Below are 18,651 nucleotides of genomic sequence, written 5' to 3'. Positions count from 1 at the left end.
GTAGTGGTCGTCCACGAGGAACCACACTCGCAGATGACCACCCACATAGCACAAAAACATCCTTGGGATATCCCAAGGATGTTGCTCTCGGGATATGCGCACATCCTCAGGACATCCCGCGAACCTCCTCCAGAGTGCTTAATGTCCATCCCGGGATATCCTCAGGACATCCTAACCAAGTCCCATCGACAGCGTGCGGGATGTTATTAGGATATGAACTCCTACTTACTACATCCTCAGGACATCCCACAAACCTCCTAAGCACATCCCATTATATCCTAAAAACATCCTATCTATGTCCCATCGACAGCATATGGGATGTTATTAGGATTTAAAGTCCTACTTACTACATCCTCAGGACATCCCGTAATATCCCAATTTCCTCCTAAACTCATCCTCCTGAGCGCTTAATGTCACATCCCAGTATATCCTTAGGACATCCTATCTACGTCCCACCGTCAGCGTATGGGATGTTATCAAGATTTGAAACACTAGTTACAATATCCCTTTAACCTCTTAAATACATACTCTCAACTGCTTAGTGTCACATCCCAGTATATATACAGAGGAAAATTCCAGTGAAAGTATGTGAAGGTGTGATGATCTAAAACCTACTTTTTTTTACACAGATAGTCTCAAATCGTTCTCCTATGGTTACTATGGAAAAATCAGAAATGTTGAAAATATTTATACAACTTATTTTGTTTTTAAATCTGAATTTGTGAATACATTAAAACTGAGCAAGGAAATTAAAATGAATTATTAATACAAAATATTAAAACTGAAAATTTTGCTTTTATTTTTAAGATATTAAAAATCTTTTGATCATTTTTAAACATCCAATAGCCCCCAAATTGAATTATTCCTAATTAAATTATTTTACAAAATCAGTTTCTAATTTCAGTTAATTTGTATTAAAAATTGAATAATAAAATTACCCATTTAATAATCCTTACATAAATGAATCATCTTTCTTTAAAACATGTAAGGAATTTATAGTGTTTTGATGACACTGTTGGGAAATTGTTAAAAGGAATAAATTGTATTTTAAAACTAAATCAATTCCTAGCCTCAGAATAAATATGTTTTCGTAACATGAGAATGCTGCAGGCTTTTTTTATATATTTAATATTTAGTTGTAAAAATTTGACATTATGTTAACAATTCTTTATATCATTCAAAAGGTAACTCAAGAAGCTCTTCTAAAATTCTATCTTTCTGCTCACACAGTTAAAAAAAAATCTGAAAGGCCTCAGATTTTAGCAGTCACTCAAAGAGGCTAAAAGTTTATGAAGCATAGATTATCAATACAGATGGGGCAGTGGAAATAGCAAAACATTTTATAAGATACTGACAGCAGAAAGTTATATATCTTCTATATATTTGAAAAATGAAGAAATATATCATGTAATTATGTAGAAATATTAAAATGTTTTCAATTACATATATCATGAATTAAATGCATTTTAAATCAATCAGATTAAAAATTTAAAAAAAGCATTGTTAAGAACTGTGTGTAATGCTTTTAAATAGCTAGGCTTGTTAGTCAATAATATATTAGATTTTAAAGGTAAATATGTTAAATTTTGCCAAATGGCAAGACTTGAATGAAAAGCAAAACAAGTTTACGACTGACGATATGAAGTCACATTTCAAAACTAATAGCCCTTTTAGATTAAAAAAAAAAAGTTCTGAAAAAAATTTGCAATGGTTCATTAGTATTATTTTACGCAAATTTCAGTAAAATGAAATTTACCCGTTGAAATCAGCACCAAATTAAACTTTGTAAATTCTAGCGCATGTTAAAGGTTGTCTCATTCAGAATTTTATTACTAACCATTCATTTCAGAGCAAAATAAAACAATAATTGCCATTTATATGACAATCAATATCAAAAATTTAAATCTGCATTTTACGCAACATAGAAAAACTTCAAAAGATCTACTGTTTACCATGCAATTAAGGCATTTTATTCTGCTATCAACTCTACCAATTATTAATTCCATTAAGTATATTCAGTTTACTCTTTCTGCTCAATATATGCAATGTAAAATTTTCCATAAATTTATTAATTCATTTTATTTTGAGGTGAGCTTTTATTCAACTCTCAATGTCAACGAGAATGTTTAGTTCATTTTTTATTCGCTCTCAAAAGAGAAATCAAAATACATGGATTTATGTACGTGTATTTATGAATCAAAATACATGAGAAATCACAGTGAGAAAAGCACTGCTACCTTAAACTGTGATTATACATAACAAACGCAGTGAATTATAGTTAAAAAATAGTGAAAATATTTATATTTCTGAACTATCTCATGTATAACATTTTCAGTTTCGCATATGTGGCAATTTAAGAACTTTTTTACGTATACCAATTTTTTGAAATATCTGCAAATTTTTGTATCTTCAAGGAAAGCTTATTCTTTCACCTTTAGTATATAAGTAATGGTAATTTACCAGATAAAATTACTTAATGGGGAATACAGAAAAATATCTAACCACTTACCTTTGTGACTTCATCTGCAAAGAGACTAAAAAAGTAGTTCAGCTACATCTGCTATTATAAATATTTATAATGGTGCTAAATTATGCAATATCTATTAATATGACAAATTTTTGTAAAGCTATTTATTTGGATGAAAAATAAACATATTCAGAAATTTATGGCACTATATTATGATTAACAGAGGAAAAACACTTTTCAAAATTCAAAATAGTTTTTATTAATCCAACTTATCACATTTTATTTGAATTCATGAAAAACAATCTTATATCCATGTATTCTTATGTATATAAGAACTCTTGATAAATTGGATATCTCTGTCATTGCCTTTCACAGCATCTAAAATAAAAAAAACACTCACAATTACTATATGTGAATATAATTCATAATTAAATTTAAACAAATGACTATTAGAATGCAAATTAAAGGAAGCATTTAAAATATTTTAACATTTAGTACCTATAAACGGAGTAGCAATTATTTGATTTTTCAATTATAGTAAAATAAACATGGGGGATGCCTTTTAAAATTTTTTATGTCAGAAAATAAACTCAAACCACCAGCTGAACATATGAGCAGTTTTATCAATCAGCCACTGGTAGGTAACCTGGATACTGAATCAACATATAAAGTTGCCAAGATAAAGAGAGAAACAAAATTATGATAATCACATCTTACCTATTCATAAAACTATTTTAAATTTAATGTGTAGGCAAGTCCAAAAAGAGTGAGAATGAATTTATTTTGCAACACAAAGTAAAGTCTTACAGGAGCAAAAAAAACTTGTCTCATGAGATTGGCAAGTAAAAAATAATTAACTGCATCTGGTAACATTTATCTGACAACACATAAGTAATTGTTAGCTACGTGCAGAAAATAAAATCTGATCAGGGGCGTAGCTAGAGGGGGGCATCTATACCCTGGTGCAAAATCCAAGGGGCGCCAAACTGGTGTTAGAACATTTTAGAATTAAATGTTTTCCATCCTTGGCAAGCAGTAGGGGGCACGAAATCTTCAGTTGTCCCTGAGCGCTGATGGTGGTATGGTGTATTTAATTATGGCAAAGCACATGAGGGCTATCTGCCTAAAGGGAGGGATGCCTTCGTGGAGGACTTTCTAAGGTAAACTGGCTCGTATACACGTTACAAATGGGGAAAACCACGAAAATGCCCATGCAGCCAGCCCGTTCGCGGGATTCGAACATCGGACCGAACTACCAGTGTTCAGCGACTTTACCGCTCGGCGGCCCCCTGAGCGCTGAAAACCCTACCTATGACTCTGAATCTGATCATGTTACTGCAATTTTAAACTTTTGAATTTAACCGCAGAAATTTACCAAAGAAGTACTTGTAACAGTAGTAAATGAAGATGTGGCTAATCTTTACGGTATGGTACACCTTGGTTTCTGTCTGAAAAAAAATCGCAAAGTGGTATTGGTTGTTTGTGAAATGTGGAAGCCCATTGTGTCAAATAAGTTTTTCGGTAACCCTAATGTTGGTGAAAGTAGCCTTTGGGGAAAAAAAAAACTTTTTTTTTTGTCAATAAAAAGGAGTTATTTCTGCAAATATTGCCAACGTGCTGTGATAAATTTAGTTTTGGGATACTTTTTTTAATAGTAAACCTTTTGTACGGTCCCAGGTTTTTGGTTCTTACCATTCTTTTCAATTGCTGTGTTTGGTTGCACGGAAGTGGAATGGTCTTGTATTTTGAACATACTATTTATTATTTTGGTGTGGGTACCATCGTTTGAGTATGTCTGAGGTGACTAAGAGACGAAAAATTTAATTGAATTGCTTACCTGGAGGATGGTGGTGGGAAACCTAAACATATGCATGTGAAAAAAAGGTATGTTAAAAAAATGACGTTTCATTTATTTTTTATTTTTTTGTCTCTGTGTGTTAATTTTTGTTAGAAGATTTGTTGTTTAATGTTTTTATGTTAGGAAATATGTATTTTTGGTAACTTATTCCTCTCTGTTTGTGTATTTTTGGTTGTCTGTGTGTTAAGACAGTGGCGAATTTTTTCTGGTAACTATGATATTTTTAACTTTCTGATTTTCTTAAAGTGGAAATAGATCAATGTGTACATGGACAAAGTTAAGGCAGTGAACAATGCCCAGTTTGTGCAGTTCTCTGTTTTAATAGGTCGATGTGTACATGGACACAGAGTTTGTGTATGTCTTTGACTTCTTATTTTGGTTTTGTGTAGCGGCCACCTTGAAATTGGTGCTGATCCTCTCAGGTGACGATCTTGATATAAAAAAAAGAAATAATTCGCCAAGGGTTACAGTAGAGTAAATTTTTACCAAAGATGTTCTACCATAATCACCATTTCAGTGGTTTAAACACTAGTGGAGCAGTATGCAGAGATGAAGATTTGAGTTTTGTTTACACGGCATGATGGTTTAGGCACTCCAGCCATTACAGTGAACAAAATTATAATAAACATAGCCACAATAATTGTCTATAAATATTGATGTATAACACTGCATTAACTAATATATTTCTTATGCTAGTATATACAGAATCCTTAATCGAATTGAAAATCAGAAGACTGTGCATGCATTTTCCTTTAACTGAAACATGGATTTGACTATACAAATCTCAGTCTTACGGGACATGCCACACTATGCAGATAGACAGTAAAAAGTGCTTGTGTTGTTTTTATTTGTTAGAGGTATGAAATAAATATACTTCTAGATTTTAATTTTTTCTTTTCTTGTTTTACATTTGGATTACCTATCAAAAAGTAAGGAATTTTGATATTATTACAATATCGGAGTTAAAATAACAATTATTGGACATGTTAAAGTAATGAAAATTTTAAATTAGGTTAAAAAGTAACCCTTAATGTGGCATATTTTTGAATTAAACTCTATCGACATTAAAAACAACAAAACGTCCCTCTTTATTAAGGACTTTAATTAACTAATTTTAAATATGGAGCTATGAATGAATTTTTTCCCTTGCATGTTATAATAACTGAAACAAAATTACTCTGATACAGTCAAAATTCCTAAATGCGAGTACATAAAATTTACTTTAGCAATTTAAAGAGATGAGACACACTGAACACATGAATAAATTTCTATCAAAGAATAATTTATTAAATTTGGCCCGTTCCATAGTAAACTTTAACCATTAGATTACATTATTAAACCATATTATCAGTTTGAAAAGCAAGTCATATGCCAGATCTTGGATGTAAAAGAAATGCACAAAATAATATACAGATTATTGAAAAATGATGTATACCAATGTTTATAGATATGATTAAATGTAACAGAAAATTTACTGTCACAACGACATTTTTAAGTGAAATGTATTATTTTAACATTTTACAATATTTAAGGTATGGCATTAAATGCAACATTATGTGCCTGGATATAAGTTAGTAAATTAAAAAAAATAATAATAATAATCAAAGAATGAATGTCATGAAAAATTTCAAAAACAAGCAGAATTTAATTTAGAAGACCTTTAGACACTTATAAATAAATTTGAGAATTCTTCACCCAAAATTAAATTATAATTAACTAAAACCAGTTTGACTGACCTTCTACAAAATCCTTCAGCTGCAATTTTTTCTAGCTTGAAAACCAAATTCTTCTCCACATGGTAATAACATCTTAACCAGTTGAAATTCCTGCAGAAAGTTTGATAACACAGTAATAGAATTAATAAAATAGAAAAATTAACACAAAAGTATAGAACATCATTTAAATTTAACATTATTACAAATTTTGGTGCTTTCTGACTATCTGCAAAGCTGTGAAAATTGGCAAAATGGTTAGTTTATGGTTCATATCTACTGCTCTGTTCACAAGCAGTAATTCAAATAAGCACTTTATAAGGAACAAGAAATTTTAGGATGCACACACACAAAAACATATACATTGGGTCAATATTCACATATTTTTCATCCAATGGAATACTATTCAGAAATAAAGATTAAATATAAAGCATGTAAATACATGTGTGTGGTATGCATATTCACAGTTTACTATTATCGTGTGCATACTCTTGCTGGTTTAGCATAAGTTGAAGCTGTGAGGGCAGATGATAAGAAAGTATCAGAATTTTTCATGTATAAGAAAAGATTGCCCTGACAATAGTATCTCAATTGTTTAGCACTGACATTTACATAGCGCATTAGAAATATATAGTAATATATGTATAATAAAAAGATAATTGCATATTATTAATTCATTTTTTTAAATGCCAAACTTTAACAATTCTTTCACATATTATTAAACAGAATTCTTTCACATGAACATCTAAAATCCATTCTTAACTAAAGAATAAATAATAAAACCATGTAAATTTCTTATCAAGCCCATCATTTCCGAAATGTCTACTTCTGAAAGTTCCCAGCATTTCTCAATATATTATTAAATTACTAAACTAAGCATCAATGATCGTCATGTTCGCTAATGTGGCAATATCTTTCACACTTCTTTGTTACCACAAGTAACAAGTAGGCTTCAATAAATCTTTAACTGTTACATGCTACTTTTGTCTAAAATTTGTACAAATAATAAAATTAAATGAGCTCTTTATAATATGCTCAAAGAAATAATTTTGTATGAAAATTTATATGTTATATATTGGCCTGATTAATGATTCAGGAAATAATTCGGGTTTTCAAAGTGCTTCCAATAATTCAAATTTCAGCTTGTGTCAAAATAAAATCTATAACACAAAGATAAGCAAATTTCCTTATGAACAATGCATTTTAACATTATTCAATCACTGGCAATCACACAGTACTGATTGCTTCAATAAACATTACTGTAACTGTGTTATTTAAAAGACTGTAATGTTTTAATTATTTCCTTAATTAAAACATTACAGTCTTTTCCTCCTTCTAACACCAAAAGAAAACCCAGATAAGAAATATAAAAATATCAGTAAAAATAAATTATATTATTGAATGACACTTTACATTAATTACACTTATGCATATATTATTTTATTATAAATTACTTCAAAATCAAAGAAGAGAAGGGGGAGAAACTTTAATATTGACATTTCTAAAATGATATAAACATTAATCATTTAGTACAGTTTGTTATTTCAGGCAAAAATAATTCACTTTTCTGGATAGCATTTATATTTCCATCTCACTTTCAATGAAACATTAAGCATATAATTTAAACACCAGTTTATTTTATTTATCAGACAGATTATGTCAACTCGAAAAAACCTATCAGTAAAATTCGGTAGTAATAATTCTGAATGTTAGGCAACTTGCAAGATTCAACAAAAATTATCAATACTTTTATTATAATGACAATACTACAGTAACATGAACATAAAATTAAACTGCATATAACTATAAAATAAGCCAGCATATAATAATGGTGCATTGGTTTCTAAAACAATGGGCTCGATGAAAAAATACATGTATCATGGTAGCTATTCATATTCTTCAGCTATCCTAATATTCTCATGTTCACTTTACATAACTAAAGTATCTAAAATACAATAAAAATGCAAACAATATTTATGAGAAAATGTTAAAAGCAATCATAAGCATTTGATTGAATGACCATATTTTGTCTTCCTGCAAGTCGAATCTTAAAATGATATGCAGTTTGAAAAATGCTTAATCCTTTTATAAAATATTCAAAAGAGATTAAAAAAAGATACTGTTCTGTTATCAGGACCGGGTTCAGAGTTGTATTTATGTATGCTTGTATATTTGTATGTTTGTGTGTCTACATATACACATCTATGCACATACTTACGAACACAGGTTCATACATTTCCGATTCTGGTCCCAATAACAGAACAGTACCCCCAAAAAAACTTGAATTACAAACTAGATTAAGATAATGTTTCAACCATACATATTTTGGACAAAACAATGCAAACTCTTATTTTTATACAATTGTTCAAACTATTTAACATAAATTTATTGCTTCAATAAAATAATAATAATAATCTGATCACACATATTATTTTGAAACTGAATGCATAAACTAGACTAAAAAAAATTCAGTCATAAACATTTGGATAGCAAGGCAAATTAGATATTTGAAAAGACAGCCAGCCATTGAGATACACGTAATTCACGACAGAATGGTAACAATTCATAAAGCTGCGAAACATTTAACTGTCAAAATGACATAAATTCGAAAAGCAAAAAAAGTAAACATACAAGTATTGCAACTGAACTTACCTTTCATGCAACAAAAAATATCCATACAAGTTAAACTCATGGCGCAGCCATTTTGGATTTCGTTTCAAATCAGACAGATGTTTACGGATTTGCAGAAGAATACGAGGAACTAGTAGTAAGGTATACTAGTATATAGGAGCCTTAACTAGTAGTTTGCCGGATACAATGTGCAATGACGCGAAAGAATATAGTTCTGTAGAACTTCCTACATTATTCCGTAATAAACAGTACTATTTCCTAATTTTTCTTTATCTAATTAATTAATTAATAGCGAAATAGTTAAATAATGCCGAATTCATTTTTAATGAAATGTAAAATTTTGCATGTATGGGACAACCACCTTCCGTCGAATATTTCTGAGAATATAAACAAATTTTGGAATCTGAGAGTATCAGTAAATAAATATATAGAATATCGCCTCTCAAACGACCACTTCTGAAAGTGACCAATAGTTCTGAGATTATAAATAAATATTGATATTAAGCATTATTTCTATAAGACGACCATCTCTATATAAGACCAAAGTTTCTAGAATCTTGGATAGTCATCAGAGATGTATTTTTATTGCGAAATTATCGCACGACTGTAATTCAATATCAATAACAGATCGCGCGATTGAAAAACATTTTCTGTCCTGTAATTAGAGGAAAAAAATTTTCCTTATGAGGTATTTCTCCCGCTTTCCTAGCGTGCCTTCATGGTGTAATAGTTCTGCACGTTGGGCCGGTATTTCAGAGGTCCGTGGTTCGATTCACGGCGAAGGCGGTTGCTAATTTTTCATCTCTACGGCTTCCCAAAAAAATCCTAATGTCTCTACAGTGGCGCCAGAACTATAAAGGTGTTGGATGAGGTATATCCACACCCAGGATTTAGTGATTGGATCCCCTTAAAAAAAGTGTCGGCCTCTAAAAAGAGAAGTAATATAAGGTATTTCTCCCGCTTTCCTAGCGTGTATTTGGCCCACCAGCGGCCGAGCGGTAAAGTCGCTGAACCCTGGTAGTGCGATCCGAGGTTCGAATCCCGCCAACGGGCTGGCTGCATGGGTGTTTTCGTGGTTTTCCCCACGTGTAACGTGTATACAAGCCAGTTTCCCTTAGAAAGTCCTCCACGAAGACATCCCTCCCCTTAGGCAGATAGCCCTAGTGTGCTTTGCCATAATTAAATACACCCCCACCACACCTAGCGTGTCTTCGTGGTGTAGTGGTTCTGCACACTGAGCCGGTATTCCAGAGGTCCGTCCTTCGATTCCCGGCGAAGGCAGTTGCTAATTTTTCATGTTTCCTGCTTCCAAAAAATACCTAATGTCTCTATACCCAAATTTTAAAAAAAATTCGTTTCCGTATTTAAATATATCTATATCTAATTTTACCTATATTTGTAGTAGGGTTTGTAATCTGTAAGTAATTATACATGTAATTTATACATTTTTTATAAAAAAAATATATGTTATTTAGAATTTTTCAAATATTCTAGAAAATGCTAATCCATTGAAAAAAATCTTTTCCATGACTAAATAAATTTTTAAAAACGTCAGAAAAAATAGCAGTTAAAATTAATAACAAAATAACAAGAATAAATCATCAATCACACCAATATTTTTAATGTACAGCATTTAGAAACAACTTAGTAAAATACATATGAAAAATAAAATAATGTGCAAGTTTCAGATGTGCAATGTCAAAAAATTAAAACTGGTAAATTTGAGAACAAATATCCTCAAAATGTTTGACAACGAAAGTCCTCCGGACAATGCAGAATGAATGTCCTCAGGATGTGAAATTGGTGAACTCCTCAGGACATCTGAGAATCAACATCTTCAGGACATCCTGTCATATCCCGGGACATAGCGACTTAAATAAGACATCCTCAGGATGTTAAATTACGATCTCCTCAGGACATCTGAGAATCAACATCCTTAGGACATCCTAAGCATGTCTCGGGATATTGCGACTTAAATAGGACATCCTGAGGATGTTTTGTGCTATGGGGGCAGTATATTGCCTTACAGGCCAGAAGAAACAGGCGGGAGAAATCGCTAGACACACGACACAGGCGACTGGACGACCGATATCGCGTTTTACCGTGGCCAAAAGACTGCACGGTGAACGGTCTGTTTGCACGACGCCCTGTACGGTGTGTACCTCTAACGCCTGCCCATCGGAGAAGGCGTTCTCTGTGGTGCCGGGAATACCAGAATTGGAGAGACAATGTGATGGGGAAGAGTACTTTTTACAGATGAGAGCAGATTCAGTCTGAGTAGCGATTCTCATCGCATACTCATCTGGAGAGAGCGGGGAAGCCGCAATCATCCCTCGAACATCATTGAAAGGGACAGGTATGGAGGTGGCGGTGTTCTCGTTTGGGGAAGCATCATGCTTGGTAGTCGTACAGACCTTCACATCTTCGACGCAGGTTCGGTCAACGGGACCCGTTATTGTAACGAGATTCTTCTTCCATATGTGCGTCTATTTAGAGGCGCTATGGGTCCGCAGTTCCTTTTCATGGACGACAATGCACCATGTCATCGCACAGTAGCTGCCGAACAGCTCTTAGAGAGTGAGGATATTGAACGTATGGATTGGCCGGCACGATCTCCGGATCTCAATCCCATCGAGCATGTATGGAATTTTCTAGGCAGACGCTTGGCAGCTCGTACCTTACCACCAGTAACGATTCCGGAGCTTCGATTGGCACTGCAAGACGAATGGGCAGCAATGCCTCAACAACTCTTTGACACCCTCATTCTCAGCATGGGCAGACGCTGTGAAACTTGCCTAGCAGTGAGGGAAAATCATATCCCCCTATTAAAGACCGGATGTTTTTTGCTGGACACCCATCACAGGGATGTTTCGGCCTTCAGTCGCATTGCGCCCCATGCTACTTTTTCAATAAAGCTTCTTTTTATCCCTCTGATTTCTCTTTTAGTAAGTGTTGCTTACATTACTCATGTCCTTACGTATTGGGGATCTTACGGTATTAAATGTGTTGATTTGGAAAGCTTTTGTACAAAGCTATATTGAAAAAACCGTCTCGTCCTTAATTTTTGCACACCAGTGTAGTTTGCGTCGATTCTTTCATAGAAAGTAAATTACAACCAAACAGGAATATATTAAGTAACGAGAAATCAAAAATAAAACTTCCCAAACTTGAACTAATGATATTTACCGGTGAAGTTAAAAGAATGGTTATGTTTCTAGAGTCAGTTTAAACGAATTCACGATCACAAAGAAATGGAATTGGAAGACAAATTCCAATATTTTATACAGTGTATGTTGTCAGGTACAAGAGCGAAAGAGATCATCGATAGCTATCTACCTATGGCAGAAATTATACAAAAACGATTGAAAGCCTCAAAACAAGATTTGGCCGTGAGGAATTGTTGGTGGAATACAATGTTCGCGAACTATTAACTTTAGTTGTTAAAAATGCTACCAAATCAAGGCTTAGTATCAATCAGTTATATGATAAACTTGAATCCCACTTCAGATCATCAGAATCCATTGATATGACCTCACACAAATATTCTGCAACGCTTTTCTCGCTTGTGGAGTCGTGTATTCCAAAAGACGTGTTGAGAGTTTGGTTTAGAAACTCAGTAAATGACGAGTAATCATTTAGTGCAAGAGAGCCAACTTTAAAATTTTTTAAGGGCTGAGGTCGAAGGAGAAAGAATAACTCTAGCGAAGTCAGGTATAAAGCAAAGTGATCCCTACAGAAAAGTTCATAAGGATAGGGAAGATATTATTACTATACCTACTGCAAGCAACTTGTTTTCGGGAGCAAAATAAATAAATAAAAATAATGTAATAAATTATATATTCTGTGAAAAATCTCATCAAAGAGAAGATTGCTACAAAGCGCAAAATTTAAGTCATGATGAAAAAATGAGAATTATGAAAGAGAAAAAATGTTGCTTTACATGTTTGAAAACAAACCATTGAGCTAAAATTTGTAAAAGCAAAGTTCTATGTATGTTTTGTGGTAGGAAGCATTACATTGTTTGTTGTCCAGAATTTAAACAGAAATTAAAAGTTCCTGTCAAGTGCAATCAAGAAAATTGTGAAATTAGCACTCTTTCTTCAACAGGCACTTTAGGAAGAGTTTTGCTTCGAACTTTAGTGGTTGCCATTCAACATGAAGGAAAGAAATTTCATCTTCAAGCTTTGATCGATACAGGATCTGAATATTCCTATATTTTAAAATCAACAGTAGAATCCTTAGGAATAAGATCAATAAGATCAGAAGCTCATAAAAAAATAACACACGTTGTGTTTGGAGGAAGGACATCTGATATGAATAATAAATGCTATAAAATAACTGTCGAGAATCTGCATACTGGTTATAATATATTTTCAATTTTTACAGTACGATACTGTGTCAAATCTTCGATAATGTGTAAAAGATATGCCGAAATTATTAGTTGGTAGGTGCTATTATTGCTTATTCAACGAAGACTTCATCTATGGCCGATATATGGCGTCCCCCCTGATCAACTTCTTCACTGCTGAAGACTTTGCACTTTTATTACAAGTGCACAGGACTTTTCCATTTTATGGAATTTAACGAACCTTTACAGGTCCTTAGGGGATTGATAAACATGTAGTGGTTAAGGCCTTCGGGTCGAACACCACTTAACGAATGATGATCTCCGATCTCCGAAAATTTAAAAACAACCAAACAAGTTTTTTCTAGAAAAAAAAAAAAAAAAAAAAAAAAAATAAATAAATAAATAAATAAAAATAAAATAACATTTTTACAATTGTTGCCGCTCAAAACTAAAGAGAAAATAATATTACACTGGTTGAATGTATATGAACTATGCTATACTTTACATACTCCCACGTTTTGATAACATGATTTTTATCAAAACAAATATTTAATTAATCTAAAATTTAACCTCCATTTTGAAGTTCACTTAAATGTCTATTGTTAAGTTCACTTAAATTCTATTTTAAAATTCACTTAAAAGTATATTTTAAAGTTTAACGTCCTTGAATATATAGAAGGCACTTTTATACCTCGACCACTTCATAATCTAATCTATAGCACTCATCCCAGTAGTCATCAAACGTTTTGCCATCTGGGATCACAAACTGGTTTAGGTTTAGAAATTACTTTATGAAATAAGGATTTCTTTCTAACCTTTATCTTTCCTGTCTGATTAGAGAGATTATTTAGGTAAAAATGAATTGATGAATGGGCAAAATGGTGAAAATTTAATGTCGTATCTAACACAAAGATTTACCGAATACCAATATAAATTTATACTACCAATATGAAATAACCCAAACAAGGTAAATAATATACGAGGGCTGTAAATTAAGTAATGTCAACATAGGCATAAATCAATTTTTAATGAACTTACAATTGCATTACATTCCTTCTATGTAATCAACAGCAAAGCCTTTTGCCAAATATCGGAAAGCCGTTGTCGACCAGTGGCAAGGTGTTGATTGTTGATGTGAGCGACCGAACGCCCTACTGCGTGGAGTACAGATGAAACGTCATGAAATCGGTGACCTCGGAGGGATTCCTTCAATTTCGGAAACAGATCGATGTCACAAGGATCGATGTCGGGTGAGTAGGGAGGGTGTTCCAGGATTTTCCACTGCCACCGTCGCAAAAGGAGAGTGACATTGTTTGCGACATGACAACGAGCGTTTTCATGCAATACAATAGGGAAATTGTTGTGCAATAAACGTGGACGTTTGCGCCGAATAGCTGGACGCAGATGGTGCTGTAGAAATCGGCAATAGTAATCTGCGTTGACAGTTTAACCTTCAGGTACAGCATGTGTAAAAATCACACCGTCCCAGTCGTATGCCATAATCAACATAACCTTCACCCGACTGGGTTCCTGTCGAAATTTCTGTGGACGTGGCGAACCTTGGTGACGCCATTCATTTGATTGACTCTTTAATTCAGGCTTATAGGCTCGTGCCCCTTTCTCATCAATGGCGGCAATACGCTGCAGAAATGCGTCTCCTTCATTACGGTATCTCTCCAAGTGGGTACCAGCCAGTGCATACCGGTGCCATTTCTGTACTTCGGTTAGTCGATGTGGAACCCAGCGGGAAGCAATTTTCCTCATATTGAGAGATTTCTTCATTATGCGCGACACTGTTTGATGACTCAGACCAACCTCTAAGGATAATTCTCGAACAGTCCATAGACGGTCTATAAGGAGACCGCTCAGGATGTCAATCTGCTCTTGAGGAATGGAGGGCCGACCTGTGTGTTGCAAATCCGCAGTCTCATTCCGACCCGAATGAAATGCTTGAACCCATCTTGCTACTGTACTATACGGTAAAGCATTTGTGCCACAGGCTTCCACTAATCCTCGATAGCATTCTGTTGCATTTTAGCCACTGGCAACCTCGATTTTAAGCCACGACTGCTGATCGCCTTTTGAAAACATGCTTTAGAGCGATGTAAACAAAACTCCTCACTTTAACGCCACGCAACAACTACCCTTCTAATCAGATCGACTGTTTTTTGCACTCTACACATCGACAACAGCGCCACCTCACCGCTCCCATATCCTATTTGCGCATGCCCGCCCTTCTGCGAGTTTCAAGGTTAAGTTGCCACTATTTAATTTACAACCCCCGTAGATCAAAGATTAAGTTCGATTTAGATCCACAAAATCATAAATCTAAAATATAATGGTAAAACACCATGTATATTTTAGAATCAACTTCTAAAACATACATGGTCTTGTTACATTACAAGAAAGCAAAGCTGGTGTAGATGGTGCATCGGAATCGAACAGAAAATTTAGGGCCTGAATTTTTTTTATTATTATTTAGGGAGTGTAAGCACGATTATAATTTATTTGTCGTTATTAAGACAGAATGTCTATCAAGAAATGGCAACAGCTAATTTCTAGATGTCTTTCTATTTATATATATATTCACAGAGGATGTACTGTTGGAAACGGTAATAGTTAAACGCATTTCTTCTTCGAACTGTTGAGACTACTTTCATGGCAACTAATCCTGTAGAAAAAAAAAAAAAAAAAAAAAAAAAAAAGAAAGAAAGGTTTCAGATTTTAAATTACGTCCAAATAGGCGTTTTTTTTAACGTTTTGTGTGTTACTTTTATTTATTAAATATCATGTTCTTTGCACTTAAAAATCATAAAATTCAGTTCAACAGCGATGTCGCAAAATAATTTTAAAATGAGCATATCTTTAGAATTTCCATTACACAGTTCCGCGCGCTGGAGAGAAGAAAAGTTTCTTCCCCCCTCCCCCCTGGTAGAGTGCTGCCATGGCTCGCTTTGAAATCGTTGAGTTTGTTAATCAAAAATTCGCTAGTTAAAGTTTTGCAAAATATGAAATCGATAATGAAATAGATTTCAAATTTGGGCTTTCAGACGCCCATATTCGCAGTCATGGACCTTATAAGAAATGGACCAACCCAAATGAGTTTTCTCCCTTTCCCTGGCGCATTCCCGGTTTTCACCTTGACCACATACGGAGGAGTAGGGGCGACTTGCAGAAACTTAACAATAGTTGGCTAATGCAACGCGTATAATTTTCATAAAACCAGCTGGTGATAGCGCCTCATTTCACAAATTAGAATTTTTAGATATTTTTATTTTTGAAAGTTTAGCATGTTTATCACGCATAATTAATGTTCTAAATAATTATAAAGCTGTTGCATGCTTTCAGGTCTGGATATTTTTTTAGCTTTTCCTATGCTGTAAGGAAATTTTTAGCTACTTCTTTTAAAAAATAATATTTTAAATCTGAACTAATAGAAAAATTCAAACAAACAATTTTCTCTTACAATTTTTATGCTTTTTATTGGTGTAAATTAGTAAAAAATACTAAGATCCAAAAAACTGGATTTTTGAAAGTTTTTGTTTCCCATTCTTAATTGTACTGCTTTTTTAAAATTATATCTGAATATTATAGCATAATATTTTACAAAGGAGTTTTATTTCAATAATATTTCGTAATACATCATAGTGATAAACACTTTTAACACTTTAATATTTTTTAATCATCTATTCTAATGTTAAAAATTGTATTTAACTGTAATAATTAACTGTCCTAGTATTTTATTGTGATTATTTTTTAAATTTATTTCTAGTTCTGCATAAGTTTTCTTATTTATTGTGAATTTATTTTATTAGCCGAAAGAGGCGGCAACTCAGAAAATCTATTAGTTTCGAAACGGCATTTTGCTTTGTTTCACTTTAAATGTCCGTTTCACTTTGAAAACAGTTGCCACCAAATATTATTGTTCTGTATTATAAAGAAATTAAATAATGAAGAATCTGCATGTATGTTTCTCTCGCACTGTGAAAAAAACAACGGAAAAGACATCAAATTCTGAATAACGTAATCCTCCACCCGAATATGGGCACCTGGACAGCCTAATTTCGAATTTGTTTTAATCCATTTCTTATTTTGTAACTTTAACGAAGTTTTGATTAACAAACTCAGTTCAAAGAAAGCAATGACAACCCTGTACAGAAAATAACATTTTTATCTCCAGCGCAGAAATTCTAAAGATATGCCATTTTCAAATATTTTGTGATATTGCTCTTGAATTGAATTTTAAGTGGTTTACTTGCGAAGAACATGATATTTAATAAATAAAAGTAACACACAAAACGTTACGAAAAATGCTCCTTTGGGCGTAATATAAAATCAAATCTGAGTGCTTCCAGAGTTTATCTTTTTTTTTTTTTTTTTTCTTTTTTTTATTACACTCAGAAAAGATTATGTTCCGGATTTTATGAATTACTAAAATAAATAATCATCTTGTAATGTTGGTAATTAATGATCAAATAATCAAATAAATAATCATCTTGTTATGTTATAATAATTTTAAAAACTACTGCCTGAAAATGCATATAAAATCAAAGAAAATTATCAGATCCTGTTGAATTTTACCTAATTTGTTTCAAAGTATCATGTGCTATCAATATTATTTAATTTTACTTTATTTGTACACAAAAATAAGTTCATAAGTTTTGCGTTTAGAATTTTTACCGTTTCCTAAAATAAAGAAATTTATACACGAATTACACTTGAAAAAAATGCGCAAAATGCAGAAAAAAGTGCTTTTATGACATATATTAAATCTTATTTGCAAAAACTGTGACTTTCATAATCTCATCACTTATACAACGCATCACATTATGTGATACAAAAGTCGTAGGTTTCCGTGTTAAAGTAAGCCAGATCGTCCCTACTCTTTCTTGCGGATATGTGGGTGACGCACGCTCCTCTCACTGTGTTAGTCTATCTCTTATAAGGTGCACGTTCGCAGTAGGATTATGTCATTCAAAATTGAGTGGCTCTAGGTACCGTTGTTTTATCACAATGCGAGAAACATACATACATTTATGCAGATTCTTCATTATTTAATTTCTTCAAATGTAATACAGGGCGATAGTATTTGGTGCAACGATTTGAAAAGTGATACGTCGTTTATATAGTTCCGACGCAAAATCGCAAAACGGAAACAATAGTCCTTCAGTGACAAAGCCCTTTTGGACTAAAAATATGAAAGATTCAGATTTTGAATTTCAACCAAAGGGGCGTTTTTTAATGTTTTGTGTGTTGCCTTTATTTATTAAATATCATGTTCTTCGCACTTCAAACCATAAAATTCAGTTCAACAGCAATATCGCAAAATAATTTTAAAATGAGCATATCGTTAGACAAGGAGGTTAGAATACTTCCTTGAAAATTCTAACCTCCTTCTCTTTGAAATTTCCGATACACAGTCTCGCGCACTAGAAAAAAATGTTTATTTATTTATTTGTACGGTGTTGCCGTTACTCGCTTTGAATCGCTGAGCTTGTTAATAAAATTTTTTTTAAAGTTTTACAAATTATTAAATAGATAATAAAACAAATTCCAAATTTGGGCTTCAAGATGCCCATATTACGTTATTCAAAATTGGCTCTAGGTACCGTTGTTTTATCTAAATGCGAGAAAT

At 32.9% G+C, this 18,651-nt stretch overlaps 1 long non-coding RNA gene across 1 annotated transcript; it reads right to left on the bottom strand.

The window, feature by feature from the left end:
• Positions 1-2,707: 2,707 nt before the first annotated feature.
• Positions 2,708-8,827, bottom strand: LOC146998495 (uncharacterized). The gene is made up of 3 exons (XR_015039465.1): positions 8,690-8,827; positions 6,062-6,151; positions 2,708-2,845 (listed from the first exon to the last, which is right to left on the bottom strand). It is a non-coding gene; the product is annotated as an uncharacterized LOC146998495 (long non-coding RNA).
• Between the last annotated feature and the right edge of the window lie 9,824 nt (positions 8,828-18,651).

This window comes from Stegodyphus dumicola, chromosome 2 (assembly GCF_044657685.1).
Source record: "Stegodyphus dumicola isolate Sdum_Otavi_A_Nest chromosome 2, ASM4465768v1".
Classification (NCBI taxonomy): domain Eukaryota; kingdom Metazoa; phylum Arthropoda; class Arachnida; order Araneae; family Eresidae; genus Stegodyphus; species Stegodyphus dumicola.
The sequence above is the reverse complement of the archived record's forward strand: the minus strand, read 5'-3'. Positions and strand labels throughout refer to the sequence as shown.